This window comes from Pogoniulus pusillus, chromosome Z (genome assembly GCF_015220805.1).
Source record: "Pogoniulus pusillus isolate bPogPus1 chromosome Z, bPogPus1.pri, whole genome shotgun sequence".
Taxonomy (NCBI): Eukaryota; Metazoa; Chordata; class Aves; order Piciformes; family Lybiidae; genus Pogoniulus; species Pogoniulus pusillus.
The window spans coordinates 85899755-85922308 of NC_087309.1; the positions used below are offsets into that span (position 1 = coordinate 85899755).

Genomic DNA, 22554 nt, shown 5'->3' on the forward strand with positions numbered 1-22554 from the left:
GCCATGAGTTAAACGCACAAGCCAGTGATGCTGCTGGAAAATGTCCCCGTCCCATGCTCTGCTCCAATTAGAGAGCCTATACACAGCTCTCCAATGGTCCACAGCTATGGCAGAAAAAAAGGACCCAAATCACTCCTGTGTTTTCACTGTCTAAGCAGAAGGAAGTCAGAAGGATGGAGACAAGTGCATTAAGAGGGGATTTTGTAGGCAAAAAGAAGACATTGAAGGGGCAGACTATGATTTTGGTGGTGACAGAACAATCAAGTCAGGCAGCCTGAAAAAAATGTGAAATTTTCTTTAGAAACACGATTGCAAAAATTGGAAACCAGAGGAAGGTGCAGTCTCCACGTCAAACACCCAAGCATGTGACACATAGGTCCCCCATATGGGAATGCTTCCTCAATCCTTTTGAAAGCCAAAAGCTCAGCCCTCAGTGCCTTAGCAGGCTACAGCTGGAGCACTCAAGCCCACACAAAATCCATAGCCTAGCCAAGGTTTAAGATATTAGTTCCCTGCATGGGAAAACAAGGATATAGGTTTAACAGGGCTGTCAAAGCTGTTACACTTGGTAGACCACCACATTTCCTGCACCTCAGCAGGCAAGTGCAACAGGCAGCAAGGCTGGGGTGGTGGGCTCTTTTTTTCTCCTGGGCTTTGAGTTTCTCTATTCATGAAGAAGACATTGGGAAAATGCATTATGCATTTTTTTGCTTTTCTATAGGTCATGTCAGGAAAACACCAGTGTAAAACAGCAGCCACCTAGTCACAGGTGCCCCAGTCTTTGTCATGGCAGTCAAAAAAAAAAAAATTATCTTTACTCACTCTTAAAAGCATCTACGTGGTTAACCAGAATCCACAAAAAATAACTAAGATACTGATGATGGTCATAATAACATTATTAGTATTACTCACCTGCCCACTTATGAGGAGAATGAGAATACACAAGGCACATGAGTAATGGCTCTGGAAGCAGCATCACAATCTTAGGGGCAAAGAGGACATGGGTACAAGTATGTGGAAATGAGACTCCCACTTAAGACTTGATAAGAACTCTTGTTTAGATGTTTTATTCCTATTACAGTCATTGATTTTCCATGGAAGTAAACACCACTCTAGAGGGGATATAAACCAAGACTCATCAAATGCAACTTTTAAATCTCCTTCCCATTTTCCACAAAAACTTTTTGACCTGACTTCAAAGAGGGCTGTGAGAGCTTACATCATGAGAGATAGTGACACCTATACCACATTGTATATAGCAGGCAAGAATCATAGAGCATCATCTCCAAGTCACTCCCTATCCATAGTTTTTAAAATACATGTTTGTATTTACTTGGTCCCAAAATCAAACACAGTACAAGTGGATGGGATTTGAATGGTAAGGTGTACCCAGGACACGAGTTCATTTGTACAAATCCAAACATTACTATTTCAAAGTGAAAACTGCCTTTCACCAAGTAAAAGCGACATGTGAGAGTTGAGATTTCCAATCTGGAGAAGCTGTTTCCTTTGCTGTCTTCAGGAGGTAGAGAATGTGCTGTCTCACCTTTTGGACATTCATTGTGACATAAGTGAAGAGATTCTTATGCACAAAAAAAGTAATTATACAGAAAACTAAAATTCACTACTGTCATGAGGCTAAATAGCGGCCTGCAAACATTCTTTAATGGCAGCACACAGAGAAATCACAAGCAACATTTTCCACACTTCTATGCAGTCTGGCACCCCTCTAACACAGTCTAAAAATAGTATTGAGGTCTTTCTGAAGAAAAGAAAATTAAAAAAAAAACACAGCTTGCCTAACCCAGGTTTAATCTCAGCAAGGATTTATTCACCTGACTTACGCAGACAGACCATTGGATTCCTTAGGCTAACAACACAGTCTCCCTCTGATACCAGCTGTGCTGTATCCTCAATAGTTCTATTAAAAAGATTTACAAAACATGTAGGGTAATCACTAGAGGTAAAAGCAAGTCAGGAGTCTGCAGCGATACCAACCTTGCTTCCCAACCAAACACCTGTTTTTTATCCCAGGAGCAGTGAGGCTCTACAAGCACACTGAAGTTAAAAAAAGGAGCAATAACCACCAAACAAAATAGAAAGTTTTAGTCCAAACCTGGCTAACATGTAAAATTCAGACAAATTAATTAAGCTCTCTAGTTTTGATTCTCAACCATAGGCAACTTGTCATAAAAAAAGTATTTGTGAGCAGAAGTGCCAAGCTCATAAAGAGCCTCTAACAACCTCTGAGAGTCCTGGTTTTGGAGCATGATGGTTGAGTGTAGGCAAGAGATGGCTACTACACACATCCCTTAGCGAACACTGGATAAAGGAGGGCTGAGCTTGAGCCTTCATTGGTGCAGGTGGGAGTGACAAATTCAGCAGTATTTCAGGCACTTGTTTGAGCATTGACAGAGTAAACAATATAGCATGCTTCCTAATGCCTCATTTGTACACCAAACACAGACCAAACCCTCTTCAAATTAATTCTTGATGACACTAAACTCTTAATATAGGCATAAGTCATTTTGGTGATTGTCTCTCCCAAAAGCATAGTCAAAAAAAACCCAACTCTTCAAAGAAAAGTCTAATGATGGAGAACTGTATAAATAAAAAGATTAATTATTTAATAGTACTGTCACCAGTTTAAAAAAAAAAAACTTTTCTGTTCCTCTTTGCACTTCAAAAGCTTCTCTAAACTAAAATATTCACTAGGCAATGTAAACAAAGTAGGAAAAATGTGTCAGTATAAACAAAATGAAACTCTAGAACATGAAATACTTTCATATTTTGAATTTCTGTATTCAGAAAGTATTCAGCCAGAGCAAAACAGGAAAAAAAAAAAAAAAGAGAAAAGAACCTTAAGTGAAAGTAAAGGAATTGAACTCATTGTGTGCTCTTTTAACACCAATACCAACATAGAATCATAGAACGGTTTAGGTTGGAAGGGACCTCAAGGATCATCCAGCTCCAACCCCCTGCCACCCCCTCCCACTAGAACAGGTTGCTCAAGGCCTCATCCAACCCCGCCTTGAACACTTCCAGGGAGGGAGCAGCCACAACCTCCCTAGGCAACCTGTGCCATTGTTTCACCACCCTCACTTTCCCCTCTTCCAGTTTAAACCCATTACCCCTTGTCCTGTCATTACAAGACCTTGTAAATAGCCCCTCCCCAGACTTCCTGTAGGTGCCCTTCAGATACTGGAAGGCAACTATAAGGTCTCCTCAAAGCCTTCTCTTCTCCATGCTGAAGACCCCAACTCTTGTAGCCTGTCCTCATAGCAGAAGTGCTCCAGCCCTCAAGAAAATAATGTTCTGTAAATTATGTTTTCCTTAAGCTATGTGTCTAGGAGAAAATACCATTGAAAAGCAAATACTAGTCTAATAAAACCCTCAATTAGAATAAGAAAAAAGAGAGAGACAAACAGGAGAGAAAAGAAAATAAAGAATGAAGGGAGAGAATAATAAAAAAAAAAAAAGAAAAAATGATAGGATAAAAGGAAAGAGGCAAGAAGGCAAAAGGAAAGAAGAGAAAATGAGAAAAAAGGGCAGAGGATTAAAAAATAAAAAGGAAGAACACTAAAAGGTAAACAAAAAGAACAAAATCATACAGCAGTAAGTAGAAAGTGAGGCCAAAATGCCTTGGCTGGGTGTGGTCAACAGTGACTGCAGTCATCACCATATGCCACCTTCTGTGCAGTAGAGAGGACAGACCAGCCCCCTGGGCTGCAAGGGCAAAATAACTATTTTTAAGCAAATACATTTCTAATTGAAGAGCTTTCCACTTCAGCTGTGATTGCCTTATATTTAAGTAGCCTTACAATGGCTGACACAAGTATGCTGCAGTCTTTTGGGGCCACATCTTACAAACTGTCAGCTACATTTCTTCACGTAGCAAGTGCTCTGATTCTTGATAGTGGTCCTGAACCTCAGGGCTTCAGAAGTCACTACACATTTAAATGAATCTGACAAACACACATAAGCACGAATTGTGCCTAAGTTCCAGTGATTGTAACACGCATGTGTTGACAGATCAGTGTGGTCCAAAATTTTGCAATCACTTTAGAAGAAACCAAAACTCAGTTTTAGATGCTCAAAAGCTCACAGTGGGAAACAGCCTTGTAGCACTGAGCAATGGAACTACAAGATCTACTCAAGTCTGCTGACATACTGTGTTTTGCTTCCACTGTATCTGAATTCAGTGACAAGCTGCATGTTTTTTTTCCCTAAGTTCTGGCAACAAATACTAAAACAAACAAACAAACAAACAAGCAAACAAAAACGGCACCCACAAATCAGTTATGTCATTTTGAACTGGACCTTGGCACACATATGCGCACACACACACACACACACACAGAGACACATACAGACACAGACACACATACACACACTTGTCTTTTTCTTCTTTTTTAACATGCGGGCAATTCCAGTGTATTCGTGTTCTCGAGGCAACCAAGCTTAGGCTGGCTTTGGGAGGATCTGATGCCAGCCAGCCGTGCATAATGGCCTCTTTGTCCAGCTGTCACATGAATAGCGTTGTGTTACAATCTTTGTCACTCCAGGCTTAAACTGCAAGGCATGCTTTCACATAAAACATTCACTTTGGGGGCTCTTTTTGGCAGAGCGCTGTGATTGAAACTCTTTCCCTTTAGTTAGTCAGTTCACCAATGCCGAAACTTTAAAAGTCAGGATTCAAAAGCCCTCATCCAAATCAACTGATTCTGACATTGCTTTAGGGGCCCTAGGAAGAAACGGGCAAATAACATGAAGTAGCCACCACCTCAATCACTGTGCATGAATCAACACCAAGCTAAATTCCTGAGCAATAAACAGACTTCCACAGTACAGAAGTTCTGAATGAAGCCACCAGCAGTGAAAACATAAAAATAAGTTTCATTTAGTTCACTTTTGCAGTATGTGAGGTCAGATGGATACTGCCACGGTAGTGAGATCCCTTTAAGCCACAGTTTAGAAAAAGACAAGCATAGCACTACAGCTGCAAATTCCTCCCCTTTGTTCCACCAGCTAACAACCTCACTGTGCCTGCCCGTGTCTACAACGCAAGGCGGAAGCATCCTGTAGCCCTGGCTCTTTACATACTAATTATGACAGTCAAAATTCATGTCAAAATGAAACCACACCATATAGTTTCCTACAGCATATGCTGGCTCCCCTTGGGAAACCTCATCTTACAAGCAGATCAAGAGCTGGGAAGCCAGAGCTGGGAAGCTCTCAGGAAACTCTTCACACCCTGGGTTGGCATCGGTGCAAAGCTTCTGTGTGACTGCTGAGCACAGGCACTATGTGGCATGGCCACATCCACTGCAAACCATGACTTTTCTAGGCCCTTAGGCAGAAAATTATTTTGTTACAAGTAACACTTGAGGATCAGGGCAAAAATCCGAAATTAAAGGTACCACCATCTTGGATATTTTTCTCCTATACTTAAAAAAAAAAAAAAAGCCTGCAAGATAAAATCAAAATATTTCTGCAAGACAAAGACAAGTAACTTACAAGGTGACAATACTGTCACTTGATGAGTCAATCTTTTAAACTCACCAAGTACTCCAAAGAGTCATAAAATGCAGATAAGATTTTTGTATAGGAGAAACTTCAAACGATGCTGGGAACACACTGAACTTAATCAGACCCTAAACGGATGTCTTTGTTTTCATTAGTGAAAAGTATTCTCACAGAGCTATAACCAAAATACGTTCAGAACATCCTCCGGCCCTATACCACTGCATCGTTTTGTGATGCATGTGTTTGTCTCACAGTTAGACTGCTATCCACTTTGAAGAGATCTGCCCCTGAAAGAATTAAGCACAATGCAGCAAGAACTCGGAGCCTAACGCCTGTGATGTAGAGAAAACTTTACAAAGCAATGGCTTCCTTCCAACTGCAGTCGAGAAGTTTGCATCAAACAGCAAACCACAAGCTTGCTTACTGGATTCTGTCCAGGTCATCTTTCCTTTGCATTTCATCAAAGTAACATCTCTTCTGCTAAACACTGGCTTGGTATTCCACCTCACCAGTATTCACAGAGGTGTCAGTCACCTTAAACACTCATCAACCCTTCCCTGATTATTTTTCTTTCTTGAGCAGCCTTAAGCAGCCCTCCCTCTTCCTTCTCCACACTCTCCACCACTGTTCTGAGCACACTCTTCTAGACTAGCCTATGAAAAACACCGAGATGGGTCACCTCTCCCTCCCCCCCCCCCCCAGGATAACTTCATCCACACCACAAAACCCTGCCAGTCTTTCCATGTCCACCCTGACAAATTAATCTTCTGCACTGCCCTGAGGTTATGACTTCTCCCAGTCTCTCCCTGTCTTTTATAGTCTCTTCTCAAATCCACCATTTCTTGTACTTCACAAGATGCTGACGCCTCTCTTTGCAGGGCCATGGTACAAGCCCTCACTGGTAACATACTGGTGTTTCAGAGAAGTAGTTCTACAGTGGGTCCTATTTGAAGGCTCTCACCAGAAAGAAAAAAAAAAAACAAACCAACAAATCTATCATTAATCCCTTTGAACATTTTAATTTCCATTATTTTTGATTAATAATATTAAAACTGGTTTCGCAGTTGCTTTCATTATTTCATTCTCTTTCCTTATTTCTTATCAGCTTTTGTCTTAAATCTTAGATTATAAAAAGCAACATTACTTTTGCTACTATTTTTCTGCTGTTGTGACTACCTCTGACTAGACTAGTGGGACCACAGAGCAGTACAACCTACAGCCCTTAGCACTAGCGTTTTTATTCAATATATGAAACACATTAATATGAAGTCTTTATATTCCCCTTTATTTTCAAGAGTTAACTTCCATCTCTGTGTGTTCAACAAAAATAATTTGATAGGCTTAGTAGATTGCTCTTCTGCAGCAGCAGAGAACAGACAGATTTCTTTCCAGAGGCCACATAGCAAGTCAGCCCATTTTGTTGTCTTGCACATCAAAAGGGCTCAGAATTAGTATCTTGTTGCTGACTATGGGCTAATTTTTCCAACAATCAGATACAAAACACAGATAAAACATGAAGAGCTGGCTGCCTAAATTTTACTATAAACCTAATGTGTACAATCAAAGGAATAAACCACAATTCCTTACATAAGCAAAACATCAATTAAAGACCAGACAGTTTGAATGGGTTAATTAACAAGAATGCTGACACAATCAATAATGCTATTGTACTAAAGCAGATCCATCCCCAGAATACTTCTCCTGTTTTTCTGACCCATGGTTTTAGATAATGCGTACTCTTTCCTTAAGAAAAACTCACAGAATATGAAGACATAAATGCTTCTCATAAATTAAAAAAGAATGGAGTTAGATCAACATTCATGGCAGGCTGATTCTACCAAATGTTTCAGATCTTCAAGGGGGAATATGAGTTCCAATTAGTGGGAAAATCATCTCTTATCATTAAAAATCAGGGTCAAATTCCATTGCTGGCAGTGAGTTGAGTAACGACTACCAGACAATGACATCTGGTGCCACTGGCATCATTCATCAAGGAAGATACTGCTTAATTGGAGTAAGGATGTAAGAACTTTGACTAAAATTCCATCACACCACTCCACTGTATACCTAAAGTCTTACAGTGATTTTTTTACTGCTTTACCCTGCATTCCACTACCAAAAAAAAAACAAAAAAAAAAAAAAAAAAAACCAAACCAACCAACCAAACAAACAAAAAAAACCACCACCCAAAACCCAAACTGGATCACATCCAGAATTCTCCAAAGAATAATCAACATATCTTTGAATAATAGTGCATGTTTATTTTTGTCCTTCCTCAAAAGCCACTTACTTTTCCTAATGAGAAGTGAAAATGCCTAGTCAAGGAAAATGTAGGTACAGACACAGCAAAACTCTTGCCAAGTAATCTGCATGTAAATTCAAGGGATCCTTACCAGCTGTAGTTAAAAGCCCACTCCAAACTCTGTTAGATGGTAATCAAACTTAAGTATGTTAATGCGCAGTTCCTGTCTTCTTTGCATAAATGACTTAACTGTTTTTGTTGAACACCTCTTGCTTCCCTAGGTACTTTCACTGGGTGGAATATATCCTCTGGTAGAAACTGTGGTTATGACTTGCTGAAGAACTGTTTACTTCATCAGTCTCTTACATTCACCTGCACGGTTGGAACAGTTCATTTAACATTGTAACCCATGGACAAGTCTTCTGGTGCCCACCCTGTGTCGACAAAACTCCACACGTCTAGTCACAACAAAAGTGTTCGTATTAGCCATGCATATTTCAGCTTGAATAGCTAAAAGGTAATAATTGCTATAAACATTGTGTTGTTGCAGCAAAGGCCATACAGTTTCTGTATACTGGGGTTGTCTGTGGGGACACCAAACCAGCGTGAACAACCCTTCCCTCAAGAAGTGTGCAGACTCTGGACTTTCATCACTTGATACTCAAAACACAGGAAATACCTGGTAAGTGACTTCCAGGAGAATTAAACAGCTTACCTTGTGCAGGTCACTAAGTTGCAACAGTTGAGATTTTTTTTTGCAAGATACGGGTTGAAATCAGTGAGGGACACACAGAAATATCAGTGCCAACTCTGTGAACTGCTCACATTCTATCAGAAACTCTTAACACTCAAGTCTTAAGAATCCATCTTAAGAATCCAAATGCAAAGCCATGCCACCTGGACATCATATTAACCATTAGCATTAATAGATGTAACTGATCCACCTTGTGAGAACAACTTAATTTTATTCTATGGCAAGGCCACAAAGTGATTACAGTGCTGTGTAAGAAAAGACAAACCAATTTTGCTAGATAAGGTCTCTTGTTTTGATGCTGAGCAAGTGCACAAGTTATACAAGCAAACAGTCATGAACCTAAATCATATTGTTTGTCCAGCTTATTAAAAACCTGGAGCACACCTGCTGGCCTTTCTGACTTGCAACAGAAGATTAAAATAGGCTTCCTAATAACTTTTAATTTACAGAATCACTGAGTTGCAATCAATAGAGATCATCTGGCTACCCAGACTACTACTTTCCTAAATTCTGTCTCCTGCTCAGACAGTTCAATGCTTCCACACACTTCAAGATCACACATACCTCATTGTGTACATTTTCCTTCTGGTACTGTGCACAAATGCTACTTAGGGATGTTGACAAGGAAATTGAAGCTTGAAAACAGCTTTCAGTTTCAGTTTTACATCAGACATGCTGCTCAGTCATAGCATCTAAGACTATTAATCTTAGGTCTATAGCTCATCTGCTGGGAAACAAATGTTAACCCTTCAGACTTGGGGTTTTTCTTTATTTTTATTTTGTGGGTTGGTTTGTTGGTGTTTTGGGTTTTTTTTTTTTGTTTGTTTGTTTGTTTTTTGTTTTTTGTTCTCCCAAGTTGCTGGCTAAAAACATTTTTCCTAAATAGTCATTGTGTTCATCTGCTTTCCAGACTGCTGCTGCCAATGCTCTTACATACCTAAGAAAGAACACCATGAACATCCTCAGTACTGACAGCATGTTCCAAACCGAAGTTTCAAACTCACTCTATAATCAAGTTTGTACTTGAGAAAAATTTGAGCTGTACACCACCCCTGGGAAGTACATCTCTTCGACTACATTTAGGTACTCAGTGACTGGTGGCAACATTTAAGTAATTTATAGAATTACCAGCAAACCTTGTGCTTCAAGCTCATTCTAGGAAAAGCAACTGCTTCTTTTTCCTAATTGATTTGTGCCTACATTTCCAGGTCAAGCCTACTTCTTGGCTGAAACACAGAACAGGAAATATTTACACCACTCAGACTGCCGCCAAAAGAAAATCTGTACAGGACACCACACAACTGAGAGTTTCTGAAACACATATGCTGGAAGGATGTCAACTTATTAAACAAATACACATTTTCAAGTGCAGGTCACGCATGTTTACAGATAAACGCAAACACCCTCCTACTTCAGTGTGCACCCTTCGCTATTTAGGAATGCCGAAGTCTTTCCGTGAAAATAAAGGGTATTCTTTAAAAAAAAAAAATAAAACTCTCTGGAGCAAATCCTCTGCTCTTCAGCGAGCCTGCACCTACTCGTCTTGGCTCCGGACCGCTACAGTGCGGCAGCCGGATACGATGCGAGGCCGGGCGAGTGAGATGCGTCTGCCCGGAGCCCCAGAGCCGCCTCACAAGTTCCATCACCCAGCGGCGACAACGTGGAGGAAAACACGAGTGGGAGCTTGTCTGCTCTGCAAAAGTGCCGGTATCGCTACCCTGAGGACACCTCTGCCGAGGGCAAACCCCACGCCCCTCCTCCGGGGGCGATGCCGCTTCGTCTCGCCCCACTCGGGGCCACCGTCCGACCCGGGATGTCACCGTCTGACCTGGGATGCCACCGCCTGACCTGGGATGCCGCCGCACCTGCGCTTGGCAAGGGAGCCTCCGGCGCCGTAGTTGCGGGGCAGGACGGTGCTCTACCTACCTGTCCCGCGGGCGTCCTCCCCGTCCGACCGGGTCCAGGGTGCCGCCGTCGCCGCGCAGAGCGAGGGGCGGTGTGCGCCGCGGGGCTGGCGGAGCGCAGCCCTTCCTCCGCCCGGCCTGGCCCGCCCCCTCCCCTGGCTCCTGCCCTCGGCCCCGCCGCCGGGGAGGGCGAGCGGGCGGCGTCCCGCGGGCTGCGACTTGTGGGCACAATGGGCGGAAAGACACTTAACCATTTAGAAGGTTTTATGGCTGATGTAGTTCCCAGAGCTCTCTCCGGAACTGATGCTGCCTTCTTTCTCCTTTCCTCCGCTCCAAAACAGCCTCCATCCCGTCGCTTGCAGGCAACATGAAAGCTACATAAGGGCCTCAGAGGTCATGCGTCCAGTCTCACGGAGAATGGGTACCCAGCAGGTGACTGAGGAATAAAATCATCAAAGCTTCTTAGGTTGCACAAGGGAGAGCTAAATCTTGGCTCCGTCAGGGCACCCACAGTATGTATTCCCCTCCAGTACTGCTTGAGAAAGGAAGGACATTGCTCTTCCAGCTTCATTTGCGTATTTAACTGGAGTTACTTACTACTGACCAAACATTTCAGGAAAGTCAGACCTGCGAGCCTGGTTCGTGTCTAAAGCTTCAGCACAGAGCATGGGAAGGAAAATGTTTTGCAAAACTAAGCAACCACTACTTGTGTCTCTATACAAAAGAGAGCCCAGAAGTCTTAGAAATGTAGTGCGTGTCCCCCAAACTCCATTTAGCACAGCCTCTCAACGACGAACTAATGATAAAAAGTTAAAATTTGAAAATCAATTGTAATTAATGAGGACAGAAGCTATTCTACCAAATGAGCTTTTGCATGGGGAAATCTGCCTTGCATAACTGGTATTGTCTGCAGATGGTAGTTTTGCTCTTTGCACTCCACATGGTGGGAACCTGTGCCACTACACATCCTCGCCCTTGGGGAAGCGCGGGGAGCATCGCCCGTTGCCGATGGCTCAGGCTTGCGTGCGGCAGCGGGGTCCTAGCCTGCGCGGGCCGAACAGGGCAGGCAAGCTCCAGAAGCAGGGGCGGTCTGAGCGGGCCCGTGGGGATGTGGAGAGATGTGCTGGGAAGCAGAGACACCTGCTGTTGGTGCAAGCGTCCGAGGGCTGAACAACCAAAAGGATATGGCAGCTACACAGTTGCAATAGCTATAACACTGTCTGCAGATAATATCTTCGATTTACCAAAACAAACAACCTCAAATTTCTTGTCATGTATATTTCTAATCCCTGCAATTAACCTTGTCAGAACTAATGACAGTTTTATCTGAAGCCTAAGTTACTAAACCTCAAGAAATAACTAAGTAAAATAAAATCCACACTTTCCTGGTTATTTGGAACATTATTCTCACTCATAACAAATGAAGAACGACAGTACACTTTCATTTCTACCACCTGAAATCGATTTTCTCAGCGAGGTAAAGTTTAAAACATTGTTTAGTGGATACAAACCAATCTGAAGTACAATTCAGGTGTCTCTATAAAAAAATTATAAACCTGTGTAGAATCAAACATTGTACTAAAATGTAGTTGTTCCTAAAATGTAGTTGTTCATAAAAAGGTAAGCATCAATTTGAGCTAGTCATCACTGCAAAGGGCAATTAAGCTTGCCTATTGTGAAACACCTATCCTAAGATGAAGTGAACCAGTCTTTGATGACCCACCATGACTTAGATACATTAACTTTTAGATGATTATAGGTAGTGTAAGATGAAAGCTACCCTATGTTGCGTTCATGGGGGCATGCTAAACAACGTGTCCAGTTTGCTGGCCAGAAACACACACTAGGCTGCAAAGTCTTTCTTGAAGAAGCTGCAGTCAAGAAGTCAGGGTTCTCAACAACTAACTGCAGCAGTTAGGAAGTAATTCCTGTTCAGAGTGCAGGAGGGAACTACGTATCTTGAATACAGTGAGGTGATAGGAGCGTTTAGATGTTAATTGAAGCCTAAATGCTCTTAACAATTCTAAGGACTACAAGAACCGAGACTTGATGATGTCTGCTCTCTGCTGTTGCTACCAGTGCCCCTCAATGCAGCCACTAAGGCTCGATTTCAGAATATTTGAAATATTTTAAACTGATGCCCATATATAGTCCATATAATTTCTATGTAAGCATATTTACTTTCCCACAGAAGAAACACTTTAAAATAAGTAATAGCCAGTCTCTAAGAAAAATTACTGACTCTAAGAAAAAAAAAAAAAGTACGATTATGACTTTGTTTTGGTTTCTTTTTAAGTACAGAAAATTTGATTTATTGTGTAGAACATCTGGATCCTAGACACTAAACAAAAATCACAGGGCAGAATGACTAGATCAGCATCTCAAGGCCACTGAGTACATCCACAAGAAATTATGAACACAGATAAATGACACTGGATAGTAGTAAAGCTTCAAAAGGAAGCGCATAGGTCCAGAAGAGGAAGGGTCTTAAACATTGCCTACTGAGAAAAAGTAATGTAAGAATAAAATGTACATGTATACGAACAGCACAGCAAGTGTTATTTGCAGATGTACCTATACAATATTTTCATGTTTACCATTTTTTCAGCTGAATTATATTATCTGAAAATAACTAGATGTGAAAATATAGAACATGACTGATGCAGATAACATGCAGAAACACCGTTGCATTAGAACATGAAATTTGCACTCACAGTCTAGATCGTGTCTACAATTTCACACACAGTCAGACTTTCATGATAAGATATTCAGAAAATGAAGCATGAAGGAGAGATGTGGTGTGACTATGAATTACACATGGTGTGATCTTTCTGTAGCCTTGAAGGGATGGCAACACCAAATAACACTGCTACTTTCCCCAGGAGTTCCACACATACATTTTCCAGTGCTAACAGGAAGGCTGTTTGGTCTCAAACTGTAATTGCAGAGTAGATGAAAATTGGAGGGAAAAAAAACAATAAGAGAGTCACTAAAATCAGGATGACTCTTGTTTGTGTTTTGGCCTTCAGAAGACAAAAGTAAAATAAAGAGGTGACCTTAGGCTGTCCCTAGAATTGAAAAAAAATGCTCCAGGGAACTGAGAAGGAAACTGCAAAATAAAAGTGGAAAAAAGAAAGGAAGCAAGCAAGGAAAAACATGAAGATAGTAAGGAGAAAAAGCCAAAATATCAAACAGGATGAAGAAAGCAAAATTATATGAGACCATGCAAGAATGTTTTTTCAGTTGTCAGGTCCTCCAAAGATATCTATTCTACATTTCAAGAAAGGCAATATCTTTAACAATTCCTAATTGTTTTGCTACAAAACCATTTGGGGCTTAGTTCTAGGCATAAGCACTCATGAGCACCCTGCTATGATATGGAATAATGATGTGATATCAGACAGAAACAGGACAACTTTAAAATGCTGACTCTTTGTATCTTTTTGAAACCCTGAAAATGACAGGTTGTCAAATAAATTTGTAAGTTAAAGCAACTAAGAAAACTTACATATGAAAATGCAACAATCTATGATTCGAAGCCATAGATAAAAAAAGAAAGACATTCAGTATTGGAATTTTTACATTTTCTGCTATGTAAGGGTTAAGACATATTTTATGTTTACATTTGAAAACAATCTTTCTTCACTTAGTGTCCAGTGACACTGTCAGATAGAAAGAATTACCTGCTGTGGCCAGCAGACAACTACTCAGTGTTCCAGGCACAATGAAATATGCACACCAGACAAAGCAGTCTTATAAGATCATCTCATTCAATAAAATTAAACTGAAATAAGATAAGATTAGGTGTACAGCATTTTCCATGCACAAATACCATTAGAAGAATAATGGTATTGCCATGCTGTCATTATTTAAGGCAATGTAATAGGGAAATTGAGGATGATTTATGTTACTACTAATAAAAGGGCAAGCAGAAACAGCCTAAGTGTAGTGCTCAGAAATTACCTGTTAGCTTTTTGTCATACTATTAAAAAAAAAAAAAAAAAAAAAAAAAAAAAGCCAGCTTCTTGCAAGCATTAATTCAGTAACTGTTGATATGTAAGTAAGTATTGAGGCTTGGGACAGAGTGGCTGGAAAGCTGCCCAGCAGAAACAGACCTCGGAGTGGTGGCTGACAGCTGTCTGAACATGAGCTAACAGCATGGCCAAGAGGGTTAACAGTATCCTGTCCTGTATGAGGAATAGTATGGCCAGCAGAAGTAGGGAAGTGATCATGCCTCTGTACTTGGCACTAGTGAGGCTTCACCTCAAACACCTGTATTCAGTTTGGAGTGCTTTTCGCTGTTTCAGCCTTCTTTTGTTGTTATAGCTGAAACAGGGTCCTCTTGTCTTCACAAGACTCTTTCCTTCATCCATTGAGCAGGTCTCCTTTGCGGATCTTCATTTCCATCTCTTGGTTGTAAGCACACTAAATTAACTTGCGTTCTTGCATTCCTGTCCCATGGCAATCTAGGCAGTTATCCCATAGAGGTATTGTACTCCAACCAGCAGCAACCATTCAGGGACATGTCTACCTTTTGGTGGTTCTATCCCCAAGGGATGCTTCTCACAAGCTGTTTGCTTCCTAATCTTCTCACCATGTCTCTGCTACTGACTTTGTGAAAGAAGAGCACTGGGCACTTCAGATCACTCTTTCCACAGAACTGGAAGCAGCTTAACAGGAGTGGTGTCATAGCAAGGGCTTTGGCTGCTTAGACCATGGCAACTGGATTCAGAAACCTGGTCTCCTGAGGGCTGATGGAGTCCAGCTTACAGAGAGTGGGAAAAGTATCTTCAGCTAAAGACTTACCAAGTTAGTGAAGAGGGCATTAAACCAAAGTTGCTTAGTTGATGCTAATACTAGCAACACATGCCTAGAGCCTGGAGGAGGGTTGCAGGCCAACACTGCCACGCAAAGGAATTCCATCTAGTAATTCAGATTCAACAGATTCAGATTTAATCATAAAATCATAGAATGGCTTCGGTTGGAAGGGACCTCAGAAATCATCTACTCCAACTCTCCTGCCATTGGCAGGGACATCTTGCATAAGACTTGGCTGCCCAAGGCCCCATCCAGTCTGGCCTTAAATATCCCCAGGGAAGGGACATCCACAACTGTGATGGTTTGGGCTCTTAACCCGCCCCCCCCCCACTTTTGGAATTGCCCCAGCTAACTCAGACGGCCTCTGGGAATATAAATGAAGCTATTTATTTTACAGCAGCAAATATACAAGCAGATATCTACAATATATACAGTTATATACAGAAATATACAAAGGATAAACAATACAAAAGCACAACTCCCCTCCCAGAAACCTGAGTCCCCAGGAGGGGCTCTCAAACCACCCCAACCCCTCCCCTTGCCCTCTCAACCTTAGCCCAGTTCTCAGGAAGAAGAGAGGTGCAGCCAAGAGGTTAGGGAGCAAGGTTAGTGGCAGCAAGGTTAATGAGATCTGACCAGGTCTGAAGGCAAAGGCAGAATGAAAGACAAAATGGAGAATGTTTACTTCTTCTTCCCAGAGTTCTCAGTGTGACTGTGAGCGAAGAGACACAATTGTTTTCATTTCACTGCCCATTATCTACTTCTTTTACCAAAACATTCTAGATTGCTTCAAACTAGCACAACAACCACTGTAGACAGCACACACTAGTCTTACCATCCTCATATTGAAGAACTTCTTCCTAACGAGCCAGCCCCGTTCTATCTCTTGGAAAAATTACACCATACATAGCACACAGTCACTGACATAATCAATCATATGTGTCACACCACATGCTTACATACACTACTGAAAGTAAAGCTATAGTATCTTCTACATTTAATAGCTGTTATTATGATTAGAGTGTAACAGAAGGTCCAATCGTGCATTAGAATTTTATTTTAGGTTGCAAAATTATATATATGTGTGTGTGTGTGTGTGTGTGTGTGTGTGTGTATTTGCATACCATGATGTATAAATATAATTTCTTAGGTTACACGTGAATGTGTGCACAACATTTCTGTAAAGAATTTATCTCCTCATCAATGCAGCATCTATGGATTCCAAATATGCTTTTGAATTCAGAATTATGATACAGAAAAGAAATACAAAACTGTACCAAGTTCAGTAAAATGACTACTTAAACACTTGTTAACCACATGCAGAAAAGAAACCACACAATCAAAATTTCACTGGCTTTTTTCAAAATGTCCTGTTTTGAACCTCTTGGTTTAAAGGTATGGTTCTGAGGGTAATTAAAGGTGAAATTCCCCATCTCTTCATCTCTTTTGTTTTCATCCTGTCAGATTGCACATCAGTGAAAAAGAATGTAAATAAATATCAGCCACACAAAGACAAAACTTCAATTCAATGAAGAAGTTTTCATCTACCCGGTGAGAACAGATGAACCTCTGCTCACTGTACCTGAATTTGTAGAATCACTTAGGTGGAAAAGGCCCCTAAAATCATGGTGTCCAACTGTTCAGAAATAATTAAGTGCTGCTGTCCCAGTTACAAACCAGGGACCTTTTGCATATGAGGCAAACACGGTAACCACTACACTACAGAAACTCTCCTTAGGTACTTGCTTATATTGCCATTGCGCCGGAAGACGAGCCGAGGAGGGAAGCAGCCAGACTGGATGGTCAGGGAGCTGCTGAAGGAATTAAAGATAAAGAAGAGAGTATCTCGCCTTTGGAAAAGAGGGCAGGTGTCCCAGGAAAAGTTCGAGGAAGTTGCTAGGTCTTGTAGAAAAAAAAGTCAGAGAGGCAAAAGCCCATTTAGAGCTCAGGCTGGCCACGGCTGTCAAGGAAAATAAAAAATGTTTCTATAAATATCTGAATGGCAAGAGAAGGGCCAAGGACAACCTCCAGTCCTTATCAGATAGAGAGGGGCATATAGTGACAAAGGATGAGGAAAAGGCAGAGGTGCTTAACACCTTTTATGCCTCAATCTTCAATAGTGGGACAGGTTGTCTCCAGGACAGCTGGACTCCTGAAGTGGCAGTAGCAGTATAGTCCCCCTCTAATCCATGAGAAATAAATAAGGGACCTACTGAGTCACTTGGATCCTCACAAGTCCATGGGACCGGATGGCATCCATCCTACAGTGCTGAGAGAGCTGGCAGCTGAGCTGGCCAAGCCACTCTCCATCATTTGTCAACAGTCCTGGCTCACTGGAGAGGCTCCTGAAGACTGGAAGCTGGCCAGTGTGTTACCCATCCATAAGAAGGGTCAAAAGGAGGAGCCAGAAAACTACAGACCTGTGAGCCTGACCTCAGTGCCAGGCAAGGTGATGGAACAGGTCATCATGAGTTCCATCACAAAGCACCTAGAGGATGGCCAAGGGACCAGGCCCAGCCAGCATGGGTTTAGGAAGAGCAGGTCCTGTCTCACCAACCTGATCTCTTTTTATGATCAGGTTACCCGCCTGGTGAATGTGGGGAAGGCTGTGGATGTAGTCTACCTGGACTTCAGCAAAGCCTTTGACACCGTCTGCCACAACAGGCTCCTGGCAAAGCTGGCAGCTCATGGCTTGGACAGATTCACTCTGTGCCGGGTCAGGAACTAGCTTGATGGCAGAGCCCAGAGAGTGGTGGTGAATGGTGCCACATCCAGTTGGCAGCTGTCACTAGTAGTGCTCCCCAAGGATCAGTGCTGGGCCCAGTCCTGTTCAATATCTTTATTGATGATCTAGACGAGGGGATTGAGTCCAGCATCAGTAATTTGCAGATGACACCAAGCTAGGAGCAGGTGTTGATCTGTTGGAAGGTAGGAGAGCCCTGCAGAGGGACCTGGGCAGGCTGGAAGGGTGGACAGAGGCCAACAGGATGAGATTTAACAAGGCAAAGTGGAGGGTTCTGCACTTTGGCCACAACAACCCCAAGCAGTGCTACAGGGTGGGAACAGAGTGGCTGGAGAGCAGCCAGGAGGAAAGGGACCTGGGGGTGCTTATAGATAGTAGGCTGAAGATGAGCCAGCAGTGTGCCCAGGTGGCCAGGAGAGCCAATGGCATCCTGGCCTGCATCAGGAAAAGTGTGGCCAGTAGGACGAGGGAGGTTTTTCTTCCCCTGTACTCACCACTGGTCAGGCCACACCTTGAGTACTGTGTCCAGTTCTGGGCTCCTCAATTCAAGAGAGATATTGAGGTGCTGGAAAGTGTTGAGAGAAGGGCAACAAAGCTGGTGAAGGGCCTGGAACACAAACTGTATGAGGAGAGGCTGAGGGAGCTGGGATTGTTTAGCCTGGAGAAGAGGAGGCTCAGGGGTGCCCTCATTGCTGTCTACAACTACCTGAAGGGAGGTTGTAGCCAGGTGGGGGTTGGTCTCTTCTCCCAGGCAACCAGCAATAGAACAAGGGGACACAGTCTCAAGTTGTGCCGGGGGAAGTATAGGCTGGATGTTAGGAGGAAGTTCTTGCCAGAGAGAGTGATTTGTCATTGGAATGGGCTGCCCAGGGAGGTGGTGGAGTCACCGTCCCTGGAGGTGTTCAAGAAAAGCCTGGATGAGGCACTTAGTGCCATGGTCTAGTTGACTGGATAGGGCTGGGTGCTAGGTTGGACTGGATGATCTTGGAGGTCTCTTCCAACCTGATTGATTCTATGATTCTATTATTTGATGTACTCTGGGAGAAGCACCTCTACTTAAAATAGTCATGGCATGCAATTTTATTTATCAAATGTCTAATATAAAACTGTCATTTCTCCTGCTCAGAAGTGTCAAAATTGTATAAAATAGTGTATTTATTTGAGATGATAGAAATAAGCTTTATAATTTTCAAGAAGTTTGCTAACATGGCGCTCTGACAGTTTTCAATTAAAAAAAATGAAGCTAGTGTTGCCACACTTGCATTTAAATCTCATTATGATTAAACAGGAAAAAGTGTCATATAAATGAAGAACCTTACTTGAAAATATGTAGATGTTGACTGAAGCTCAGATAATGCATATGTGTTTGTGTTTAGCACAGCTCTCCTCTGCTGCTGCATGCACTGATACCTACGGGGAGACAAATCAATAAAGCAATTATATCTGCAGCTATGCAGTCATGCTAGCAAATTCTCTATGCTCTTAAGGGCAATAGATCAGGCACAAAAGCTTCATTGTATGTCAGACCAGGCACAGCAGCTCAGAATGCATTTACAGGATAATATATTACCATTGAGTATAATTTCTGTGGGGTTTTTTTGCCTTTTTATAAGGATATAGTCTACCTTTCCATCTCACTAGAAAGTAGCCTATAATCTTTGCTTTATTCCATGTAAGAAAGCAGGTACTTGTTACTGTGTGGTACATCAATCAAGTTATAGAATCACAATCAGAAAAGGAAATATAAAGTAGGAGGGGAGCACTTGCATACCACTTCCTTCTGTAGCATACTGTACAGCCTCAAGAACTATTGCAGCCATTCCAGAGGCATTTGAAGTACAGGTATCAAGCAAAGTTAATGGAAACCACAAGTGTTTAGGACAAAGGAGGATCTTTAGATTTTTCCAGGACAAAGGCTATTGTGTATTTTTAGGTACTTCCAGAGAAAGTAAGTCATGACCAACACTTCACTCAAAAGTATTGTACAGGAGCAATAATATTGGCATGTATATCTGTGTGTCTGTTGATTTTCAGGTTGCAATGACATGCTCTGAATGCCAAACTAAATTGAAATTACCCTGCTCTGCCTTTGCAGTGCAGAGTTTGGAGTGTGCTGGTTGAAAGGCAGAAGTAGCCATGTAACAAGGGCAATGTTTTCACACCTTCTTTTGCCTGGCCACATGCTCAACAACAGTTTAGATGAGGTTCATATAAGGCTACTCATGATATGCCTGAACAACATCTCTAAGTGTTGTGCAGATGTAAAGGAGCCTATGCATATCAGCACAGAGCTTTGCAAAGAGCATCATCTGGATGGGATGTTTTTCTAAGCAAGGCATGAGATAAAAATTAAAATTAGTATGCAAGAATCTGCCCAGAGCTACTCCAGGTATGTATGCAGAAGCCTGAAACCACAATGGAAAACATTCCTTGATCCCTGTCTCTTGCTAGGAGACCAAGCAAGCTGATAAGCATTTGCCTGGTAAGAATGCTAGCAGCATCCACATACTCCTGGACTCATTTAGGCAGAGTCTTTTCCATAACATTACTGAAAGAATTATCAAAAATCTGAATTTTAAATTTTACATCATGTCCTGATCCTTTGGGCTTTATAGTTTCCAAAACATACTTCACAGAATCACAGAATGTCAGGGGCTGGAAGTGACTTTGAAAGATCATCTAGTCCAACCCTCCCCCACCAGAGCAGGATCACCCATACCAGATCACACAAGAATGCATCCAGGTGGGTTTTGAATATATCCAGAGAGGAAGACTCCACAACCCCCTTGGGCAGCCTGTTCCAGTGTTCTGTCACCCTCACAGTGAAAAAAATTTGTCCTCATGTTCAAATGAAACTTCCCCCTTGAGGGGTCAGTGCTGGGACCGTTGCTGTTCAACATCTTTGTCAGTGATATGGACAGAGGAATCGAGTGCACCCTCAGCAAGTTTGCAGATGACACCAAGCTGTGTGGTCAACTTGGTAGAGGGCAGGGACACCATCCAAAGGGACTTGGACAGTCTGGAGGGGTGGGCCCAGGCCAACCTCGTGAAATTCAACAAGGCCAAGTGTAAGGTCCTGCACTTGGGTCAGCACAATCCCAAGCACTTGGGTAGTGAATGGCTGGAGAGCAGCCCTGAGGAAATGGACCTGGGGGTCTGGGTTGATGAAAAGTTCAACATGAGACAGAAGTGTGCACATGCAGCCCAGACAGCAAACGTGTGCTAAGCTACATCAAGAGATGCGTGGCCAGCAGGGCAAGGGAGGTCATTCTCTCCCTTTGCTCTCATCAGACCCCACCTGGAGTACTATGTACAGTTCTGGAGCCCCTAACACAAGAAGTACATTGAACTGTTGGAGTGAGTCTGGAGGAGGGGCATGAAGATGATCAGAAGGCTGGAACACCTCTGCTATGAGGACAGGCTACAAGAGTTGGGGCTCTTCAGCCTGGAGAAGAGAAGGCTTCGAGGAGACCTTGTAGTGGCTTTCCAATATCTAAAGGGGGCCTACAGGAAGGCTGGGGAGGGACTGTTGACAAGGTCTTGTAATGACAGGACGAGGGGTAATGGGTTTAAACTGGCAGAGGGAACATTTAAACTAGATGTTAGGAAGAAGTTTTTTCCAGTGAGGGTGGTGAGACAGTGGCACAGGTTGCCCAGGGAGGCTGTGACTGCTCCCTCCCTGGAAGTGGTCCAGGTTGGATGAGGCCTTGAGTGACCTGGAGGTGTCCCTGTCTATGAGAGGGGATTTGAACTAGATGATCTTTGAGGTCACTTCCAACCTAAACCGTTCTATGATTCTAACTCAATGTCGATGTCCACGTAGAATGTAGGGAATCTCTTTGGTTGTGTAGCTGTGTATAGCAGTGCACCAAGATCTGGTCCTGAGTCTGTCTAGATCTTCAGCTCTAAAAGGCATGGTAACTCACAAAGGCAGCAGCTACCATCACTCAGCATTGGCAACAGCTGACCAAGGCTCTCTGAGGCTGGTAATTACTTAACACAATGTCAAATCCCACAAAGAACATACAGAATAGAGCTGTCTTTATTGTTGGGGCAGCAGAGCACCATGGTCTGCTCCTGATCCTGTCTGGGTCTGCATCTCTACAAGGCAGAATAATGTACCAAGGGAGCAGTCCCCCTTGCTTAAGATGGGCAGCCCATGACCAAGGCTATCCCACTCTGGTGACTGCTTTATTCAGTGGCAGTGCCCATATAGTCCATAGAAATCTCTCTGGCTGTATCGCCATGGACATCAGGGCACCATGGTTTCTCCCTGAGAATGACTGGATCTCTAACTCTAAAATGCAGAGCAACAAAACAAGGGATAACCTACCCTGGCTCAACATGGGCAATTCCCTACATGTATACAAGATAAGTAGCTCCCACCAGAGAGAGCAGGAAGGAGGGAGAAAAGGAGAACAAATTTGCCTTCCTGACAACTTATAAAAAGATAGCAGACTTATGGGATTACATAACAATGTTAAAAATTTCCTGGGTCCACCTCCTGCACCATCTAGTCCCTGAAGGATTTTTCAAGTCTATGGTTCTTAAAACAGCCACTCCTGCC

At 42.6% G+C, this 22554-nt stretch overlaps 1 protein-coding gene across 1 annotated transcript in view; it reads right to left on the bottom strand.

The window, feature by feature from the left end:
- MEGF10 (multiple EGF like domains 10) overlaps positions 1–10481 on the bottom strand; it is a 128891-nt gene extending 118410 nt beyond the window's left edge. Inside the window, exon 1 of the mRNA XM_064176489.1 lies at positions 10449–10481. The gene's annotated coding sequence lies outside the window, so the exon portion shown is untranslated. The remainder of the gene's footprint in view (positions 1–10448) is intronic.
- Positions 10482–22554: the final 12073 nt, after the last annotated feature.